This window comes from Canis aureus, chromosome 27, assembly GCF_053574225.1.
Source record: "Canis aureus isolate CA01 chromosome 27, VMU_Caureus_v.1.0, whole genome shotgun sequence".
Lineage (NCBI taxonomy): Eukaryota > Metazoa > Chordata > Mammalia > Carnivora > Canidae > Canis > Canis aureus.
In genome coordinates, this window is record NC_135637.1 from 9,091,986 (window position 1) to 9,112,890 (window position 20,905).

The 20,905-nt window shown below is 49.7% G+C and overlaps 1 long non-coding RNA gene across 2 annotated transcripts; it reads right to left on the bottom strand.

Annotated features, from left to right (window-relative positions):
• Window positions 1-9,359: 9,359 nt before the first annotated feature.
• Window positions 9,360-18,003, bottom strand: LOC144299743 (uncharacterized). Of its 2 annotated transcripts, none has more exons than XR_013366422.1 (4): window positions 17,876-18,003; window positions 17,079-17,154; window positions 15,003-15,079; window positions 9,360-12,925 (listed from the first exon to the last, which is right to left on the bottom strand). It is a non-coding gene; the product is annotated as an uncharacterized LOC144299743 (long non-coding RNA). The 2 variants fall into 2 exon arrangements; XR_013366423.1 differs by lacking the exon at window positions 9,360-12,925 and adding an exon at window positions 13,135-13,604.
• Between the last annotated feature and the right edge of the window lie 2,902 nt (window positions 18,004-20,905).

Genomic DNA, 20,905 nt, shown 5'->3' on the forward strand with positions numbered 1-20,905 from the left:
CCAAACAAAGAGAAGAAAAACAAGAGCAAAGGGAAAGAAGGTTTAAAAAAAAAAAGCCTCTGAGAAATACCGAATGCTCTTGTTAAGCAAATAATTTCCCGGGGCTTCTTAACTCTGCAAGGAAACCCCAGCAAAAATAAATCCAAGCTAAAAAAAATACCTGCCCCCCACACACCCTGTTCCAGATTTACTTTCTGTGCCTTGGCTAGAGTTTGCCCACGGTGGAGCTCCTGATACCTGCCTGTGTCAAGGGCACAGTGAAGACTGCATAGAAGCCAGCTGGTCAAGAATGCTGGACACCTGGAAGCTTCTTAGACCCTCTCCTCTTGCCTGGGCTCTGGAAGTGGGTTTTCTACTGTCATTCTTAATGCCTTGGCTTCTAATCAAAGAGGAAGTGGAGGGTAAGGAAGTGTTTGACTCGGAACCAAACAGGCTGGATTTTTCTTAGGGCTTTGCTCAGATGTCACCTCCTCAGGATGCCTTCCCTGACCATCCTGCCTAGTCGTCCCTCCTTTCCTCCCCAGCCTCTGCCATGACCCTGCTTTACGCTCTTCCTAGAATGTATTGGCATCGAAAATCATGGGGCTCACTTTTTTGTCTGTCACCCACACTAGCAGGCAACTCCACGGAGGAAGGAACTTTACCTGCCTTGCCGCTGATCAATCCCCAGCATCTGGAAGAGTGTTGGGGACATCTCAGGTGCTCAGTAAATGCTGAATTAAATTGAATCCTTGTTTGCCTGGGTGACTCACTGGTTGAGCATCTGTCTTCAGCTCAGGGTGTGATCCCAGGGTCCTGGGATGGAGTCCCTCATTGGGCTCCTCACAGGGAGCCTGCTTCTCCCTCTGCCTGTGTCTCTCTGCCTGCCTCTCTGCCTGCCTCTCTCTGTGTGTTTCTCATGAATAAATAAATAAAATATAAAAAATAAAAATTAAATACATCGAATCCTTAAGTTAAAAACATTTAAGAGGAAATGATAGAAGACATTGCATTCCAGAAGGATTGGACCCTACCTCCTAGGAGTTTCTTTGCAAAAACATCATATATATAGTTATACACACACACACACACACATATATATAGTTTTATAGTTATATATAGTTATATATAAAGTTTTATATACACACACATACCCACACGTATGTATACATGAACTATTTTTCTATCAGTAATTCAATGGAAGCAACTTTTGCAAAGCATGGAATGAAATAACCAGTCATTGTAAAGAATACAATGAGGTGATTCTGTAAATTACTTAACAAAATGTCTGTTGCATCATGAGTGCTCAACAAATATTGGCATTTACTAGCAACTACTCATACTGAGCTCATGGTCAACAAAATCCTTGTCTATTCCATGCATGCTCTTATAGCTTCCATTTCTAGTCCTTCTGGTTTTTTGTTTTTTTTTTTTTTAATTTTTATTTATTTATGATAGTCACACAGAGAGAGAGAGAGGCAGAGACACAGGCAGAGGGAGAAGCAGGCTCCATGCACCGGGAGCCCGACGTGGGATTCGATCCCGGGTCTCCAGGATCGCACCCTGGGGCAAAGGCAGGCGCTAAACCGCTGCACCACCCAGGGATCCCTGGTCCTTCTGGTTTTTTGAAATGTGGTTTGATCTCACCTACAATTCACCTTGTTATACTCTGCCAAAAATATGTCACCCCCCCCCACTAAAAAATCCTCACCATTCATCAGCCTATTTTTCCCAGCTTTGTGTCATCGTTGAATGTAACCAGCATACCTTTGAAGGCCTTATGAAAAATCATTGCTAAAAATGTTGAACTGAATGGAACAAGGGCAGAGTCCTATGGCATGCCACTAGAGACCGTTCTGCAGGTTGGCATCAATGGTATTAAATCAGTCTGTCTTGGCTCGTCATTCTGATGGTTACAAAACCATTTAATCATGCTCTCTCTGAGTCACTTTTCCCCATCTTGTTCATGAGAAATAACCTTGTCAATGCCTTGCTGAAATGTGAGTACACTTAGATTTCCAGAATTCCTGTGACCCAGAGTAACCTTATCAAATAACTCAACCACCTCTGTCAGGTGTGACTTGTTCTAAGTGAACCCATATTGGCTTCCAGAGATCACTCTCTTATTTTATAAATTCAGAAACGGTGCTGTGAATAACAGGTTCAGAGCTGAAGCTAAGCTCCACATCAGGACCATATACCCGAAAATCTCAGTGGCTTATAACAACAAAGGCTTATTGCTCATACTATGCATCCATCAAAGGCTGCAGTCTTTATTCTGGGAAACCAGGCTTGTGGTAGACAAGAAAGAAAAGCGGAAGACTTTACAGTGGCCCTGAGGGCTCCCGCCCGGAAGCGAACCACATTTCTTGCGCTTACTCTATTGGCTGAAACGAGCCATATGGTCAAGCCTGCTGTCAATGGCACAGGCACATAGGGAATATAGGGATTGGCAGGGCTATCTTGCACAATATTACCATCTACGACTCTGCCAAGAGCGGAATCCACCTCTTACCTTTTTAGAAAATTGGGTGTTTCCCAATACTATAGTTTCTGGAATGATCAAACTAACAACAGTGGAATCATATGATACATCAACATTCTGAGAACCCCACAATATGATCTGGACATTTATGTGAGACTCTGACCTGCCGGGACACTCATGGTAGATGAGTCGCATTCCACTTGTCCACCCAGTTGCTGGAGTAGAGAGACCCCAGATGTCTCCTCAGCTCCCTCCTTCAGTGGAACCCCAGGTCCTGTAGATTTCCTCTGAAACATCTCAAAGTTCTCTTTGTCCCCAACACTATGGCAATGCCTGAGTTTAAAATCAAATCACCCCTGCTCTGGACTCATGAAATCACCTCCTGATGGACCCGTGGTGGCCCCACTGTCCGCCTCAGCCTGTCTTCCTCCAGCTGGTTGAGGAATCTTTTGAAATTCAAGGACAACCATGATCCTCTCTTCCTTTTTTTTTTTTTTTTAAGATTTTATTTATTTATTCATGAGAAACATCCAGAGGGAGAGAGAAATAGAGGCATAGGCAGAGGGAGAAGTAGGCTCCATGCAGGGAGCCTGATGTGGGACTCGATCCCCAGGACTCCAGCATCACACCCTGAGCTGGAAGGTAGACGCTTAACCACTGAGCCACCTAGGCCTCCCTCTTCCTTTTTTTTTTTTTTTTTTTAAACTTTTTGCTGATGCTGTGCCCTTACCCGTGGGCTAACATCCAAACTCCTCAAGGGACAATGCAACATGACAGTCAAGAGCAGGATTTTCACATCTGCCTGTTCGGGTTGCAAGCTGAGATCCACGCTGTGTGACTGCTAGGAAGCCTCTCCACCTCTCTGAGCCCTCTGTTCCCTCACCTGCAAAATGGTGACACAGGCTTCTGTGAGATAACGAGATTAATTTAAATGAGATAATGCATGGAAAACACTTAACCAAGGTCTAGTGCATCGTAAATGCTCTGTAAGTGGCAGCCAATACTGTTACCACAATTTTTTTTTTCTGAAAAGGCTTTATTACACGAGGTAGTGTGTGTGGGGGGTGTTATCACAATTTTGATACCACAAGACCCCATTCTAGCCACTTCCGCTCTGCCCCTACCTCCCCCAACACCTCTTTCCACCTTTGTGCTGTTGTGTTGTCCTCAGGACATGCCATGCCCTTCAATGTTGGGGCTCTGATATGTGTTCCTTCTGCTTGAAATGCCCTCCTTCCAGGAAAACGTGGGAGTGTGGGGAGGACAGTCTCCAGCTCTTATGCAGCTTTACTCATGACTACCAAAACCTGGAAGCCACAGAGATGCCCTTCCGCAGGTGGATGGGTAACTGTGGCACAACTGGACACATTATTAAAAAAAAAAGCTATCTAGCCATGAAAAGGCATGGAGGAATCTTAAATGCATATCACCAAGTGAAAGAAGCCAGTCTGAAAAGGCTGCATACGTGTGATTCCAACTGTGGGACATTCTGGAAAAGGTAAAACCATAGAGGCAATGAGATTAGCAGTTGTCAGGGACTGGGGGTGGCGAGGAGGGTGAAAAGGTGGAGCTCTGAGGGCCTAGGGGGCAGTGAAACTATTCTAAGAGTGTGAGGGAGGACGTGTGACATTATGCACTTGTTAAAACCCAGAGAGCAAGAGCGAATCCAACACAGAGCTGTGGACTTTAGTTAGTAACAGTATATCAAATATCGATTCATCAGCTATTTCAAATGCATCACACCAGTGCAAGATGTCAGCAAGGGGAGTAGTCTGCGCTGGGACCGGCTGTACGGCAGGCCCTGCTCGAGTTTCCGCCTCTGCCACTGACCTTACACATCACCATCTAATGTATCGCTTGGGCCAGTTCCTTGGCCTCTCTGAGCCTCAATTTCCTGGGCTGTAAATGGGGATCATGATAGCGTCTATCACATAGGGTCGCTCTAGGAGTGCAGCGAGTCAGTATGGGCACCGACGTGCCTGCGAGTGCCAGCTGCCCTTACACCTTCATCACGTGGCCCCACCGGGGCGTCCGTGGTGCCGTGGAAGGTTGGCAGCACAGAGGGGACAGGTGGGGTAGGGCATCACCACCACTCGCGCCCCCGGGGGCAGATGGAACCCTGGGCAGCTGGGACGCCACTAGGACCTGGGCTCCGGTTCTCTTGTCCAAGGGAGGGGCGCTTGCTCAGTCCTCCTGGGCAGAAGGCTGAAGACTGGGAGGCCCCAGCACCCCGTTCTCCTCGGCTGAAGAGGGAGAAGCTCTTGGCCAGTCAAATACAACATTCCCGAAGGGCGGCAGTGGTGGCACAGCAGAACCCGGGGTGACGCAGGGCGGGCTCAGGCTCCAGACCCACGCTGGCCGCTCTGGACTCTCTTGTCTGCCACTTGGGACCCTCCAGCTGCTCGCAGCAGGGATGAGCCGTGCAGTGGCCTCGCCCAGCTGTGTGTGCATGCAGGAGGACACATGCAGGACCTCGGCTGGCCCGCGAAGCCCAGGAGTGTGGCGAGCTAACAGCCACGGGCCACCGATGGGGTCAGCTCCCTTCCCACTGTCCTGACGTTGCACTTCATGACTTGTCCGAAGGCCCTGTAGGATGGCGCCCCAGTTCACGATGATGCCCATGCAGGATGGTGCTCCCTCCTTGGTGCCGCCTCCTTCCCTGCTTGCGCTGCTCCCACCCCTCACCCCTCTTCTCTGACACCACATCCCCAAACAAACTACCTGCTCGCAAGCCAGCACCCCGAGCTCTGCTTTGGGGCTGAACCAGGCTAATATACTGGCTGACCCCAAGTGATCCCTGGACTATCCCCGTCTCTTACGCACACATGTGCACATACACACACCATTGTGTTCCCACCGCCCTCCCCAACACAAGCCAAACCCCATCGACAAGGAAAGGATTTCCCACATGATGGCCACGAACACCCAAATGAAGCGGAACCTGCTCCCCAGGGTGGGAGTCGGATATGCTATGGGCTCACTGTGACCCTAACGCATGTGAAGTGGTGGGTATACAACCAGCTGGGACACGGAAGTTTCTGGAGGAAGGGAGGGCTGAAGTCTGGTGGACGAGCCATAGACGTGTGCCCTAAATTACGATATTTTCCTTCTCGCTGTAGAATGAATGTGGCCTCAGACAGATGCTGCCCCGCAGCTGTTGATGGCGGGGGGCCCCATGGCAGGCCAATGACTTTGAAACGGGATTGGAATGGAATCTGACAAAGGGGCCACTGTCTTTGAGGGAACCTGACATGAGCCCAGCAGAGCCTGAGTGGCGGGAGTTTGCACAGCTGCAGCTGTGGGAGCTGACCGGGGCCGTAGCTTTGGGCATTAAACCTGACACTTTCCAGATGCACGGCGCCCTCCCTTTCGCACCAGCCGCAGCGCTCTGTCCCCAGGTACATACACGCGTGCGCACACACACACACACACACACACACACACACACGACACGATTCTGTAAATGCCGCATTGTGCTAGAGACCTCAGGCCTCTCCTGCGAGCTCCACACCCGGACCTGAAGGTGGGTCCCCATGTGGAGCTGGAGATTTATGAGCTGGATTTCAAAATAGTTCAAGTTCAAAGTCGGCTCAACAGCAGCTGGCACTCTGACCGCCACCATTCTTCAAGCGTGGCTCCAGGTTCGGTGGTGAGGGGATGTTGAGTTTGCCCTCTGGAAAGTTCTTTTTCAACCAGACTAGGGGTCAGCCCTGAGATCTCCACCGAGGGAAAGGGGGGTTTAGCAGGAGTTTGGGGGTGCAAGAGGGTATCCCTACAATGCCATTCCTTCTCAGTCCCCATCGGGGCTTGAGCAAAGCCCACGTGGCCCCCAGTGTACAGCAATGGACAGGCCACATGTGGACCCCAGCTGCCCTGGGAACCCTGGGGGTGGGGGTTTACAAACCCCTACTGTAGCACAAACCTTCTCTGGCTCCATCCACTATGGAAATTACCCCCCTCAGCAGCCTGATTGGAGGGTGGGAGATAGTAATGCACTAGAGCTCCATGGTGATGGGCCCAAGTGACAGAGGTGGGCAGGGACACTTGAACATTCTCTTGGGCAGGAGGTGGCTTCCTTGGCTGGACAACTCCCCAGACATGATCCCACCTTGGGGTCTCCGAGCTCACGGAGGCAGGAGAAGTCAGGCAGGGGCTCCAAGTCCAGGAGAGAGTGGCCTCCCTGCTAGAACAGATACAGGGACATCATCTCCCTCAAACGCCTCGTGGGTGGTGAAAGGTAAAATGGTGGGAGGAGGGGACAAGTTGCAGGGAGTCCTCGCTGAGTCAACGGTGCTGACTCACAGGGTATGTTTCCTCCTGGGACAAACCTGAGGACACTGGGGACACTGGCCCACTCAGGGGAGCTGGAAGGGAACGCCAGAGGCTCAGAGGTCCCAGCACTCACACTCGAGAGGCCCCAGGAAGCAGCGAGCACACTTTCATTCCTTCATTTATTAAGGCATTTATTCGTGCGTACTCTTCAGTGGGCCCTGAGTGTAGAATAAACCATCGCTAGATCTTCCTCATTTTAATGGGGTATAATTTCCCCGTGTCGGGGGCACACATCACAATTGTCCAGCTTGATGCATTTTGCATCACACAGATACCTGTGTGACGACAGCTCACCCAACACCCTAGTTTGAGCTGAGCTCCTTACTACTAATCAACCATGAGCTCCCAGGCTCATCAGAATTATTGCCCCGAGGGGGAGGCTGCCACCAGCCGCCTGGTCCACATACACCTGTGGGCCTCCTGCACCTGCCTCTCTGGGCCTCTGTTTCTACCGTGAGGACGTGGCTCTCTAGGCCTGGACCGCTACTTCCAGGAGCCGGAGCAGCTCTGGTCTCTGGGACTTCCTGGAGAGCCACTTACTAGGTAAGCAGGTGACACTTGTCAGGAAGACAGACAGAGCGGGACCCCCTGATTCACGTCCCCAGGCTGGCCCCCAGGAGACTGGGTGGCGATCTCACCCTCAAGCACCTCTAGGAGCCTCTGGAGGCTGGCAGGCTTTGAGGGGCCCCCTGGCGCCCCCCTGGTGCCCAGACTCGTGCCTGAGGCTGTGCCTGTGGCCACTAGGCACCTGTCTCCTCACCCAGAGCCCTCCCCCACTCCATAGAACAAATGGAAACTATAAAACTTTTTGCAGAAAAAAAGGGGGGTTGGTTGGTGTCCAGCACTCAGCAGGTGTTCAATAAAGCATCACCACTGATGTCCTTGTCACCTCTGTATGGCAACCGTACTTTCTGTGTCCTCTTGGACATGTTTCTGTAGAGTTTACATGTTCTCCATTGAATCGGTGTTACACTTAGATCGGGGAAACATGACATTAGAAAGAGGGAGGGACAGAGAAGAAAGGATGGAGGGAGACAAGAAGGGAGGGAGGGGGGAAACGGGGAGGGGAGGGGGGAGGTCAGGATGGCGGGTTAGGGTCAGGCAGGACAGCTGTGCCCCGTCCACCACGGACCTTCCCAGCTTCTAGAACCACATCCCCAGGCCCAGGGCGATGGCCTTTTCCAAAGAGCTGATGCGAGGGCAGCCCCAGCGAAGGCATGTATGCCTTCGGGATACTTCAGTCTCCACCTGGAGTGTATCCTTAGAATGTTCCAGAAGGTTCTTGAAGTGGGGTGGCTTGGTTACACCCTGGTTTCTGGTGGAGTAAGAGGCCGAAATCTGGAGACAGAGCAGCGATGTGGTGAAGCAGGCCGCCCCTCAGCCGGTGACATTCTAGGCTCTCAAGTAAAAACCAGTGATTGGAGGTGGGGAGCCAGCATCTCTGCTGACACCACTTCTGCAGACCTACCTGCTGGAGGGGGGCCTGAGGGTCACACAAGTAAGGCTCCCTCCACCCTGCAGGCAGCCAGCAAGGTCTCAGCCCGGCACCCAGCACATTCCACACACCACTCCTATCTTTCCTGATTTCTAACAAAGAAGCCTCATCAGGGCACCACCTGGCACCATCTGGAAGCCCTCAGCTGAACGGGAAGATGCCCCCTTTCTTCTCAGGGCAGGGCCGTCATCAGGGTTGTTTCTACACCCCGGCCCCATCACAGTAGTGCTCTTGCTTGCTCACCCTGGCTTGCTCTTGCTGTGTTGCTCTCTCTTTCTCAGGATTCCTGCCAAGGGCAGAATCACGGTAGCACCAACTGATGACCTGGAGGCATTCGAGGCCCCCCCATATTCTGCATCGGTGCCACCCTGCACCCCCCCACCAAATAAAAACAGAATCAGAATAAAGGCAAGGAGCTGCTGGGCAGGTACAGCCAGAGGACAGGCTCTGTGGTGACCTCACTTCCAGACTGCTGCCCCCCAGGAATTTTGGGGGATGGGGATGTGGCCGCATGTATAGGCTGAGGCCCCAGCATCATGGAGGGGGCACACTGGAAGTTTTGGGAATGCTGGGCCTGGCACTGTGGGGGATGAGAAGGAGGTGCCAAGTCCTGGCACCAAAAAGCATCCAGGTGCTGCACCCCTGTTTCATGCCGGAGGCCCTTTGGTAGATGGTGGGGCCCCAAAAGATGCCTGCGTCACGTTTCTGCAAACTGTGAATGTGACCCTATTCAGAAAAAGGGTCTGCGCAGAGACTTGATCACGCTCTTGAGATGAGGAGATAACCCTGGATTATCCAGGTGGCCCTTAAATAAAACCACAAGTATCCTTATAAAGAAGAGGAGAGGAAGGAGATGTAGGGGAGGGGGCGGTGGAGACAGACACAGAGACCCAAAGGATGCCTGGGCCCCGGGGGCTAGGAGGCATTACATTTCTGTTGCTTAAAGCCACCAACTTTGTGGTCATTTGTGTGGCAGCCCCGAGCATGAAGACAAACTTCTTCCTAAATAATAAAATACAGAGGACTGTAGAGGAAGCTCGTAATACGGAAATGCAATTATCAAAACACTTTCTGAAAACCCAAATTTGTAATGTAGTAATATATAACATGTACATAAATGTTTTTGCTTCTTAGTTTTTGTTGAGGTCTGTTTTACACAGTTACTGGCACATTTTTAAAACTGTGGTCAAATATGTGTCACAGAATTTACCATTTTAACCATTTTTTAAGTGTACAGTTCAGTAGCATTGAACACATTCGTGTTGTCATACAGCCAGGAGCACCATCCATCTCCAGAACTTTTTCATCTTCCCAAACTGATACTTCATACCCACTAAACGCTAACTCCCCATTCCTCCACCCCAGGTCCTAGCAACCCCCATTCTACTCCTGTCCCCATGAATTCAACTCTTCCCAGCACATCATGTAGGTGGAATTGTACAATATTTGTCCTTTTGTATTAATTTAATGTAGTTCTTTAGTAACATAATAAACAAGATGCGGCACTGAGACTAGTAAATGCCACACGTTCAAAGAAGTGAGGGGCATAAACCATAGGACCCATATAGGACTTCTGTGAGCATAAGAGCCTCATAAAGGGACACTGTAGCCAATAAAGCTGGAGAAATGGGATGGGGGTTAAGGGCAATAGTACAGAGGACAGAAAAGGCTTAGACCAAAGGAAAGAAAGCCAGTTAGTGGGCTACTGCACCAGTCCTACCAAAACCTGATAAACACCTAAACCAAGGTGACAGAAGCAGGAATAACAAGGAGGAAACAGACGAGAGATGTGCTCGGGAGAGAGTCTGGGTGTGTGTGTGCAGGCAACGGACCAGGTGTGAGGCTGAGGGAGGAGGAGGGGCTGACCGGTCTCCAAAGTACCAAGCCTGGCAACTGGGTGAATAGGGAGAAATATGCAAGGCTTGAAGGGACAAGAGCATTAGCTTGGCTTGGAAATACCAAGCTGAAGGGCTGGATGACTTCCAGAATGTGGGGCCCCAGTGAGCATACAGCCATGATCCCGAGAAGTTTCCAAACTTGTCCTGATGTCAGGAATCACCCCAGGGCCCCAAGGCCAGCTGTAGAATCTCTGGAGTTGGAGCCAGGAGTCTGGGCTGGAGGGAGCACCCCGGTGATACTTAGGATGGAGCAAGCCTAGTAATACCAGAACAGTGGGGTTTGGAAGACCAGGCTTGAGGCCAAGTTCATTTACCTAGCACTGATTTCAGTGGTTCTCAAAATGTGCTTCAGGGACCTAGTCCCACGGGCACTCAATTCTTGATGGAACACCACAAGGGAAAAGCAACACCCCACGGGCGTTTTGCCTTTTAGAAGAGCCAAGGCTGTTGTGCAGATATGGAATCCTACCCCCATTTATAGGCTAAGAGGGAACTTGACCAAACACTCCCCAGAAAGTATCTGTTATGGGCTGAACCGTGTCCCCAAAAGAGATGTCCCCAGTCCTAACCTTTGTGAGCGTGGCCTCATTTGGAAATAGTCTTTGTAGATGTCACTGAGTTCAGACGAGGTCGTTGGGGCGGGTCCTGATCCAGGACCCCTGTGACCGTGTATGAAGACACTTTGAGAGTAAAGATATTGTTTTGAGCTCCTCCGTTTGTGCTGCTTCGTCGCGGAGCCCCAGGAAACCAACACAGCCTCCGGGGCGCTTCGGAGAATCAGGTACGGACGTTGGTACATTCGCGGGGTCGTACAACCATGACCACCGTCTCCAGAACTTTGTCATCTTCCCAAACTCTGCATCAGTTAGGCAGTAGCTCCTCGTCCTCCCTCCTCCGGCTCCTGGCGATCGCTATACTCTCCAGTCCACTTTCTGTCTCTGGGTTTGCGTATCAGCGGGATCACCATAGTCGTCCTTTTGCGTCTGGCTTCTCTGGCCCAGCATCACGTTCCCAAGGTCACCCACGTTCCGGCGTGGGTCGCTAGTTCACGCCACCGCGTGGCTGCACCCCGTCTCGTTTCTCCCTTCACCCATTGATGGTCGTGGTGGGAGGGGGGTTGCACGTTTGCTCCGTAAGGAAAGCAATGCCACTCTTACAACGGTTACGCCTCGGCACTCCCGGATCCCCACAGCGGGGATTGGTTGGCTGGAAACAAGGAACACAGGGTGTTTCCTTCTTAGCCCCAGAGAAGCCGCCTCGTGGGGCCGACGAGGCAGCAGCCGCGAGGGGCAGGCGGGAAGGAGCCATGAGACCGTGGACAAGGGGAACAGGAGGCATGTTGGGGTGTTTGGGGCCTGGGGCTGCTGCAGAGATGTTTATATTCCGAATCCCAAATGCTGGGAACGCACTTCTGAAGATGAGTTTCTTGGAGAAAGAGAAAGGCAGATCTCTAAGTTAAAGACTTAAAAAAGTAAGCTCACAGTCAGAGCTGAGGCCGGGGGAGGGGAGAAGCAGGTGGGGATGGAGACCACATCGCGGGCCGGTTGCGGCTTCATCTTCTCTGCATCGGAGGCGGGAGCCCGGGCCACGTGAGCTCATCGACACCCAGGGAGCCCTCTGAATTCTCCTCCTGACACCAGGCTCTCCTGCTGTATCCACCCCTTGTTGTATTTCTTTTTTTTTTTTTTTCTTTTTAAGATTTTATTTATTTATTCATGAGAGACCCAGAGAGAGAGAGAGAGAGGCAGAGGCGCAGGCAGAGGGAGAAGCAGGCTCCTTGCAGGGAGCCCGACGTGGGACTCGATCCCGGGTCTCCGGGATCAGGCCCTGGGCTGAAGGCGGCGCTAAACCGCTGGGCCACCCGGGCTGCCCCCCTGTTGTATTTCTAACCTCACGGTGTCACTTTGCTTTCAGTGTGTCCCTTGTCGACAGCCTGCAGTTGGATTTCGTGTTTTGAGTCCGCATCACACCCTGTCTCTGCACCAGCAAACCAACTCACATTTCCACGGCGAACACCGTCTGCATTGCTCCTCTCACCTCGTCGTATGTTTTGTTGTTTTCACAATGTCCGTTATCCAATAGCCTTTACAGATGGATACCATTTCCTTCTTTTTCTTTCTAGCGAAGTGGTTTTGGTTACTTGGACGCTAGCCTTTCAATAAAGGATAGTCAGGTCTCTATAATTATCAAGGTCAGGAATGAAACGGTCTTCATGTAAAACGAGACAAATAATGTCAAATCATTTTCCACCTTCCGCTGCTCGATCCCGGTTTTCATGTGTATGTGATTTTAGAATATTATCTCGATTTTTAAACATCATGAGATTTTCTTTCACTAATAATTTCTGATGGATCTGATTTTGTGGGCTGCCAATCCTTTTGCTAGTTATTCAGATGCTGTCGTTCATTTCTACCAACGTCTTCTTAGCAGTTTTCATCTGTTTATCTTTTTTTCCCCCTGAACTGGGCAAGCTCCTTGTTTGTTCTCCAGATTGTGTGTTGTCTCTGCTTTGATTTCTCTAACAAACTGTCTGAAACAGTCACTGTGGTTTTTCTTTTCGTATGAATTCCTCCTTCTCTTATCCAGATCCCTTGTTACTTTGTCCTGCTTTTCATCTCTGCTTGCAGAGACTGGTCTTGTGAGTTATGCTGGCGTTTCGCTCTTATTCCGGGGGCCAGCGGCTCCACATGCCTGTCTGTTCCTCAGTGCACTGGACACTGGACAGAAGTGTGTGGTCTTGGATGAAATGAGACAGAGAAGAAAGTTGTGAGGTTCTGCTCTAGTTGGTCTTATTCGTTTAGAGGGTGTCACAATTCATTTGTTATCATTTATTTTTATTTTTTTAATTTTTAAAAAAAGATTTTATTTATTTATTCATGAGAGTCACACAGAGGGAGAGGCAGACACAGGCAGAGGGAGAAGCAGGCTCCCTGCAGGGAGCCCAATGTGGGACCCGATCTCGGGTCTCCAGGATCACGCCCTGGGCTGCAGGCAGCGCTAAACTGCTGAGCCACCCAGAGATCCCCCATTTCTTTTTAATAAGTGGTGGTGATAGCAGATACTGGTGAGCTTCTCTTTGTGTCACATTTTTATTTTGGAAAATATTTGGAAATATTGTCATATCTTATTTGGAATCACATTTATTATACAATGTTAGTAAAAGTTGGGATCTCATCTGTGGGCCCTAACAGAAAAAAGCTATTGCCCGTGTCTGGTACCCTTACATTTGCAGTGAGAGGATAAACTAGACCCCGAGACATGAGCCCAGGAAGACAGGAGGCTACAAAAGTTGTCCAGGTGAGAATCGATGAAGGCCTGGACACCATGCTGATGGCGGGAACAGGGAAGAATGGACAGCTTGGAAGATATCGATTCCACCTTCTTACAAGACCCGCTGACCTACTAACCGAAGACTCTGGAAAGGAGGAAGGAGAGAAGTAGTGGCCACGACTTTGCAGCCTGGCCCCGAGGGTGACGGTGCCTCTGGGACAGGCTGACGCCGAGGAGGCCGCAGGGCCCCGGACCGACCGCTGCCCGGGAACAGTCCACTCCCGGGACAAGAGCAGAGCTGCGGGGAAGGTGCGGAGCGGCCCCGGGCGGGGCGGGACGCGGTCACGGGAGGAAGGCCCACAGCAGGCGCAGCAGCACAGCCGCCCTGCAGCCTTGCGGCTAGGGGCGCTGGCACTGGTCGGCTGGGGCCGCCCACGCAGAACACCACCGCCCAGGTGGCTCAAACCGGGGACATTTATTTCCTGCCGTCCGGGGCTGGAAGTCCGAGGTCAAGGTGCTGGCGGGTTGGGCATCTATCTGGTGAGAACCGCTTCCTGGCTGGCAGAGGGCTGCCTTCTCCCTGTGTCCTCATGCGGTGGCGGGAGGGGGCTCCGGGGTCTCCTCTTCTCCCTATAAGGGCCCTGGTCCCATCATGGGGGCCCCACACTCATGGCCTCATCTAATCCTAATCACCCCCAAAGGCCCCATCTCCCGACACCTTCACTCTGGGAGTTGGGCTTCCACATATGAATCTGAGGGACGGGGCAGTGTCATTTATAGCTCCAATTTTCTGTAACATCCCACCCCGACCCCTTGAGAATATTGTCCACTGCAGGAAGTTAACTCCACCTTGATCTTCAGTGAGGATTGGACGAACGTTCCAGATGAACTGAACCACTGACATTCTTGGACATGTGGATTAAATATCTGAGTTTTCCTTAAGATGACCTAGATGCCCAAACCACCCAAATGTCCATCAATGCATCAACAGATAAGCAAAATGTGGCCCATCCACACAACGGAGTACTATTTGTCCATAAGAGGAAAGGAAGTATAGACACCTGCTATCATGGGGATGACCCTTGAAAACACGGTGCTGAGTGCAAGGAGCCTGACACGCAGGCCACATAAATATATAATTGCACAGGTACGAGATGTCTAGAGTAGGTAAATCCATAAAGACAGGAAGCAATGGAAGGTTACCAAGCGATGGAAGGGAGAATAGGGAATGACTATTTAATGGATTTGGGGTTTTCTTTTGGAGTGACGAGGATGTCTTGGAATAAGAAGGGGGTGGCAGTTGTACAACATTATGAATGTACCAAGTAGCATTGAATCGTTTACATAAAAATGGTTCATTTTATGTCACGTGAATTGCACTTCAATAAAAAACTTTAATAAAGGTGAAACATTAAAACAAAAAAAAATGAAAAAGAGAGATCCTTGGATATTGGATTAGCTCAAAGCAAAAGTAACATTGCCCATCTACCCAAGTGACTTAAAAATGCATACATTTATTCATCATTATTTCATAAGAACTTACTTTGTGCCAGACATTGTTCTAGACCTTGGGATATAGCCATGAACAAGCAAAGTCCTTGCCCTCCTGGAGTTGACAATCTAGGTGAGAAACAATAAACACAGAACTGTGAAATGTAGCTTCAGGAGACAATGAGAGCTCTGGGGAAAAAGTGACATAACAAGTGGTAAGTGAAGAAGACAGGCCATCTTTGAAACAGAGTGACCAGTGAAGGCTCTTTTTTAGGCAGTGACATTTGAGCAGAGATCTCATTAAAATGAAGGAGCAAGGTACATACATATCTGGGGGAAAATTTTTCCAGGCAGAGGGAAGAGCAAGTGCAAAGGTCCTGAGGTAGGAAGGAACTTGATGTATTTGAGATGAGCAAGGTGGCCAGTGTGGCTGGACCAGCATGACCAGGCAAAGATGGTTGGAGATGAAGTCAGGGAAAGGTTGGAGCCCAGATCATTGTGGGCTTTACAAACCAGGTGAGGAGCTTCGATTTTATTCTAAGTTTACCAGGAAGCAGATGAAGGAGTTTTGAGTAGGAGAACGACACAACGGATTTGTGTTTTGCAGAGCACTAGGGCTTCTGTGGAAAGGAGAGGAAGCAAGTAGGAGAGGAGGACCAGCTAGGAGGTTATGGGGTGCCCCAGGTTAGCACACCCCAAGACTCTGGCTCACGTGGTCTGAGCATCCTCCCGCATACTCCACAATGCCTAAGGTGGCCACAGGTGGTGGCTTGTCCTTTTTTGCGCCTCTGACCACTTTGACAGTTTGATGGGCCCCAGAATAATGTTTTTAAATGCATAACATTTAATCCAGATGTTTGCAAAGAAAACTGCACAAAAACAGTTATCACAATATTAAACAGACTAAGGATGCCATAATTACACGGGTTTCCCTAGAGGCGCATTAAATGATGCAACCACCAGCAGGTCTGAACTTCTGTAACTCTGGAGTAGTGACAAGTGTAAGAGATACTTTGAGATGGCTGCAACAGCTGCCGTGTGACATGCAAAAATCTCTCTGCCTTTTGTTCGTTTGTTTGTTTTTCTCTCTGCCTTTTGTAGGGAATAAAGTCACAGTCTGTGTTAACTATTGTGGTTTGTAATAGAAGGAAATCCCAATGGAAGGAATGTAAATGTATCAGAGGCTGGCGACGTGGAGATGAAGGAGATTCCCCCAGGCTAGTTCTCAGACCGGGTGAGGAGCGGTGTGCAAGGGGCCAAGCCTTGCCCCCTCCCAGGGTGCCTCCAGACCTCATCATAGGGGGCCTAGGGAGTGGGTCCTGCAGGCAGCTCCAAGGGGCAGCCCTCAGCCTCAGCATCCCCTCTGCTCTCCCCAGGGCTCTGCTCTCTCCCACGCTGCTGCTCCCTTTCTCGGCCCAAAGGGGTGCACAATCTTTTGCTGCCTTCCTGTAATGGCTTGCACACATTTGGAGCATTCTCAGGCTGGGGTGAGAAAATGAGCAAGTCATGGCTCTGTATGCTCTGTGCCTTCTCACTCTGAAGCGTGAGGACGCGGGAGGCGAAGGCCGCTCGATGGCCGCTTTGTGGAAAATGCCCCCGACCCTCAGCACAAGTTTACAACCTGAAGCTGTGGCTGGGTGCTTTACAAACGTTACAAATCCTTACGTCTCTGTGAGGTGGAGCTATTATTGCACCCATTTTATATATGGGGAGACTGAGGCACAAGAGATGGCACAGTTCGAACGTTGCAGAGCTGGGGTTCCCACCTGAGCAGCCCCTGTTCGTAACCACGAGACCAAACCACACAGTGAGTACCCGATAAAGGGTAGCTGTGTTTATTACCATACACTTTGTGTTTACCACCATATATTCATGTCTGATGTGTTGCTGTGGGTCCACCCCCAACACCATCTCAGGGCAGCTCTCCCATGGGTGCCTCGGAGGTAGGCTTGCCAGGCAATGCAGGGACACCCAGTTAAATTTGAGCATCAGAAACACTACACGTAGTTTTTGGTATAAGTATGTCCCCACTGACCAATACATGGTTGCTTCCAGTGTGGATCTCTTAAGAATTGAAGTGTAAGGCTTTGTGTGGATGTCTCTCCGCTTCTCTTGGGTGGATACCTACCGGTGGGATTTCATCCCAAGCAGCAAAGAATTAGTGTTCCTGTTGCTCACATCCTCAGACGTTTAGCTGCGGCTGCCTGAAAGGATAAGAAATGGCACCTCTTTGAACTTTGGCTCCCTCTCACCTTCCTCCTGCGTCCCACCCCTATTTCATGTACCAGGAAAATTAAAAGCTGCTGCATTCATAAGTCCACTCTAGTGATGAAGGATGTGCAGGAAGGAAGATCCAGAAGGCACTGGCATGCTGTTGTTCAGGGAGCGGAATTCTCCCAGAAGGTGAGTATTCTCCCAGGGGCTGAGAGAGAACGTGGGTCATGAGTGCCCTCCCACCCTGGGGAGCAGGCTCGAGGTGCAAGGGGTAGGCTCCCCACTCAGGCATGGTGGTCTCTCTGTTCTCTTGCAACAACAGTGCACCAGTGGCAATGGAGCACTTGGCTCAGCCGGGGGCTCTACTAAGGGCTCCAGGAGGAAGATTGCCCCTAATCCTATTCCAACTCCTGGTGGCAAGACTTTTTCCCCAGTGCCAGTGAGGGACCTGGAGGCATAGAGTATACTAAATGCCCAGGCTTTATTTGGCCAAGGTCACCTTGCCTTGGCACCCAGGCATTCTGTCTCAAATCTCCTTTCTTCATTATTTGCATGGTCTGCTTTTCCGGCCTCACCTCCCCTTCTCAGGGACTCCCAACTTTTCCTGCCCCCTACCTCCACAGAGGTCACAACCCCAATTTCAACCCATGTTGGGGGCAAAGCTTTTGTCCCTCACCTGACGCAATGGTTCTGTCTTTATCGATAGCTTACCTGGTCGCCCAGAAAGAGGACCCAGTGTCCCAGGTCTGTACTTATGAAGATGAGGCCCTTCATGTCTGGAAGGCAGGATCACAGTCAGATTTCTGGTGGGATGGGGTGTTACTTAAGCCTCATCTCAAATTCTGGAATAAAGGCATGATCAAAGGCCAGGCCTCAGATGTGTGCTCTAATGCAATCAAGTGATTTCAGAGGGAAATTGTGGCATCCCTACTGGCCCCTGGAGCCACCCACAAGAGAGCCAGCTAAAAATGGCAGGAGAGGGTAGGGGCCATTTCAAGGCAAGACGTTCCCACCTACAACCACCCCTGCCCCTGTGGTTTTCCACATCAGTGGGGCCTTATTTTCTGTTCTTGGAAATGTTCCAGAATCCTCCCAAGCTGGGTCACTGAGTAACGAGATGCAGACTACTTTAATTTGCTTTCCAACGAGACCCAATTATATCCACACATTCCTCCTTTCTTCCCCCTGCCTGGCTGCTAAGTCAGTAACTTAGTCCACAGTAGCCTAGTTTTGTTATTTATAAAGGCCAGCCTGCTATGGGGTCTTTATTCACTGGTTCACCATGAAACCTTTTAAAAGAGACCTGGAAAGAATTTGTTGTGGGGTAAAGGGTTGGGGGCAGCCAACCCAGTAAATAGTTCAGCTCCCCCCTCCCTTTCTTCATTCCCAAGACCATTAAATGAATAAAAGCACTAAAGAGTGCATGTTTCTGAGCAATCTTTCTTAGTTATGGGCCCGGAGCCAAGAAGTGTGCTACAGATTTTCCCTTATAAATTAATACATTGTAATGTGCAACATAAAATGAACATGGTGTAACTGAGGTGCATTCTGGTTCTTCTGTACAGCATTTGTACACTTGAGATTTTACGAAGATTCTGAGCAAATTCTGTTATGAAGGGCTGGCAGGTAGCAGAAACTACACAAGATGGCAAATCTGCAGCACGGATGTAGGAAGAGTGGACTCCAGGTTCTGAATCCTGTTATCTTTCATTAGATTTTCATTTTTAAGGTTTTTATTTATTCATTCATGAGAGATACAGAGAGAGAGAGAGGCAGAGACACAGGCAGAGGGAGAAGCAGGCTCCATGCACCGGGAGCCCGATGCGGGACTCGATCCTGGGACTCCAGGATCAGGACCTGAGTGAAAGGCAGACGCTCAACTGCTGAGCCACCCGGGCGCCCGAGATATAAAGTGTTCCTAACTATGTGGGTCATAGTTTGAAAAGTTGGACAAATCCTGCTGTCTTAGGTTAGGCCTGTGTAACAAAACGTCACACCCTGGGGTGGGGGGCCCTCAAACAACACACATTTGTTTCTCACAGCCCCGGAAGCTGCAAGTCCAAGACCAAGGGGCCAGCAGATTTGGCAGGTAATGAGGTAATGAGGGGGCTTCCTAGTTGGCAGACGCGTTCCCCCCCCCCCCCCGTGTGCTCACATGGCGAAGCGGGAGGGACCTCTCGCTGGGCCTCTTCCCCAGCTTATGGAGATACGATTAACTTAGAACATTGTGTAAGTTTAAGGTGTTTGATGTAATGATTTGATGCACGTTTCTATTTGAAACGATTGCCACACTAAGGTTGGTGAACGCCTCCTCACATAATGACCATTTGGGAGGGGTGAGAAGAATTAAGACTTATTTCTTGTCACCTTTCAAGTCCACAATATATTACTGTGAACTGCAGTCCCCATGCTGTCCATCAGATCCCCAGGACTTACTCATCTTAGAACTGGAAGTTTATCTCCTCCACCAACACCCCCCACCCCATTTTCCCCACTGTCAGCCCCTGGTGACCATCCCTCTACTGTTTCTGTGAGCTTGACTTTTCCAGATTCTACATATAAGTGAGATCAGATAGTATTTGTCTTTTTCTGTCTTATTTCACTTAGCGTAAAGCCTTCTACATTCATCTAGGTTGTCACAAAGAACAGTCGTTTTTTCTTTTTTGTGTGGCTAATATTTCATTGTGTGCATGTGGACTCACTCACCCGTTGATTGGCACTTGGGTTGTTTCCATGAATCACACTCAAACTGTGAATAATGCTGCAAGGAGTAAGCGACTGCAGATAACTCTACAAGATAGTGATTTTTATTTCCTTTCAATAATCCCAGAAGTGGATTGCTGGATCCTATGGTAACTCTATTTTTAATTTTTTTGAGGAACCTCTGTACTGTTTTCCACAGTGACTGCACCAGTTTCCATGCTCTGGGATTCCTTCTATAAGGGTGCTCATTTTACTGGTGAGGGTCGAACCCCCTCCCAGAGGCCCCACCTCCTTATACCATCATGTTGGGGGTAGGTTTTCACACATGAGTTGTGAGCCTCTAGCAGCTGCTTTACAGAATATATTTAGGAGTGAGTCTGCAGGGCCTTCCCAGTTTCAATTTTGCTTGATGCTGCCAAAATGCTCTTCAAATGGTTATAGCGATTTGCACCCCATTTTTCTTAGATTTTCATGGTTCCTCCCACTGCTCTAAAGCACAAAGCTTGCTAATGAGAATTAAGATCAATTTATTGCCTTAAAGGATGCTAGAAATTAAAATCACAGCCTCCTAGGGAGCTTCAGAGAACACAGAGATCAATCTCTCTAGTCATGTTTCCTTGCATCAGAGTGTGCCAGGATAAGTGGATCTGGATCCTGAGAGAAAGTACCTCTTCTGGGCATTCAGGGAAAGAGGATGATAATGACATATGCTCTCTCACCACCAGCCCTCTATGATCTCCACCTACCTAAAAACACCAAGAGACACATCAACTTGTGTTTAGCCCCATCAACTTAATTTCATGCTTAACGACAATAACAACACTCTTTGGAGAAATATGAGTCCAGAGCCTTCACTATATAACTTTCATCATGCCCAAGATGCAACCCAAAATTACTCAATATACAAAGAACCAGAAACATGTGGCTTACTCTCAAGAGAAATGCCAGTCCAGGGAGACTACCTTGAGACCATCTAGATTTGGGGATGATCCCATAAGGGTTTTACAGTGACTCTTAGTATTGTGTTCAATGGTATAA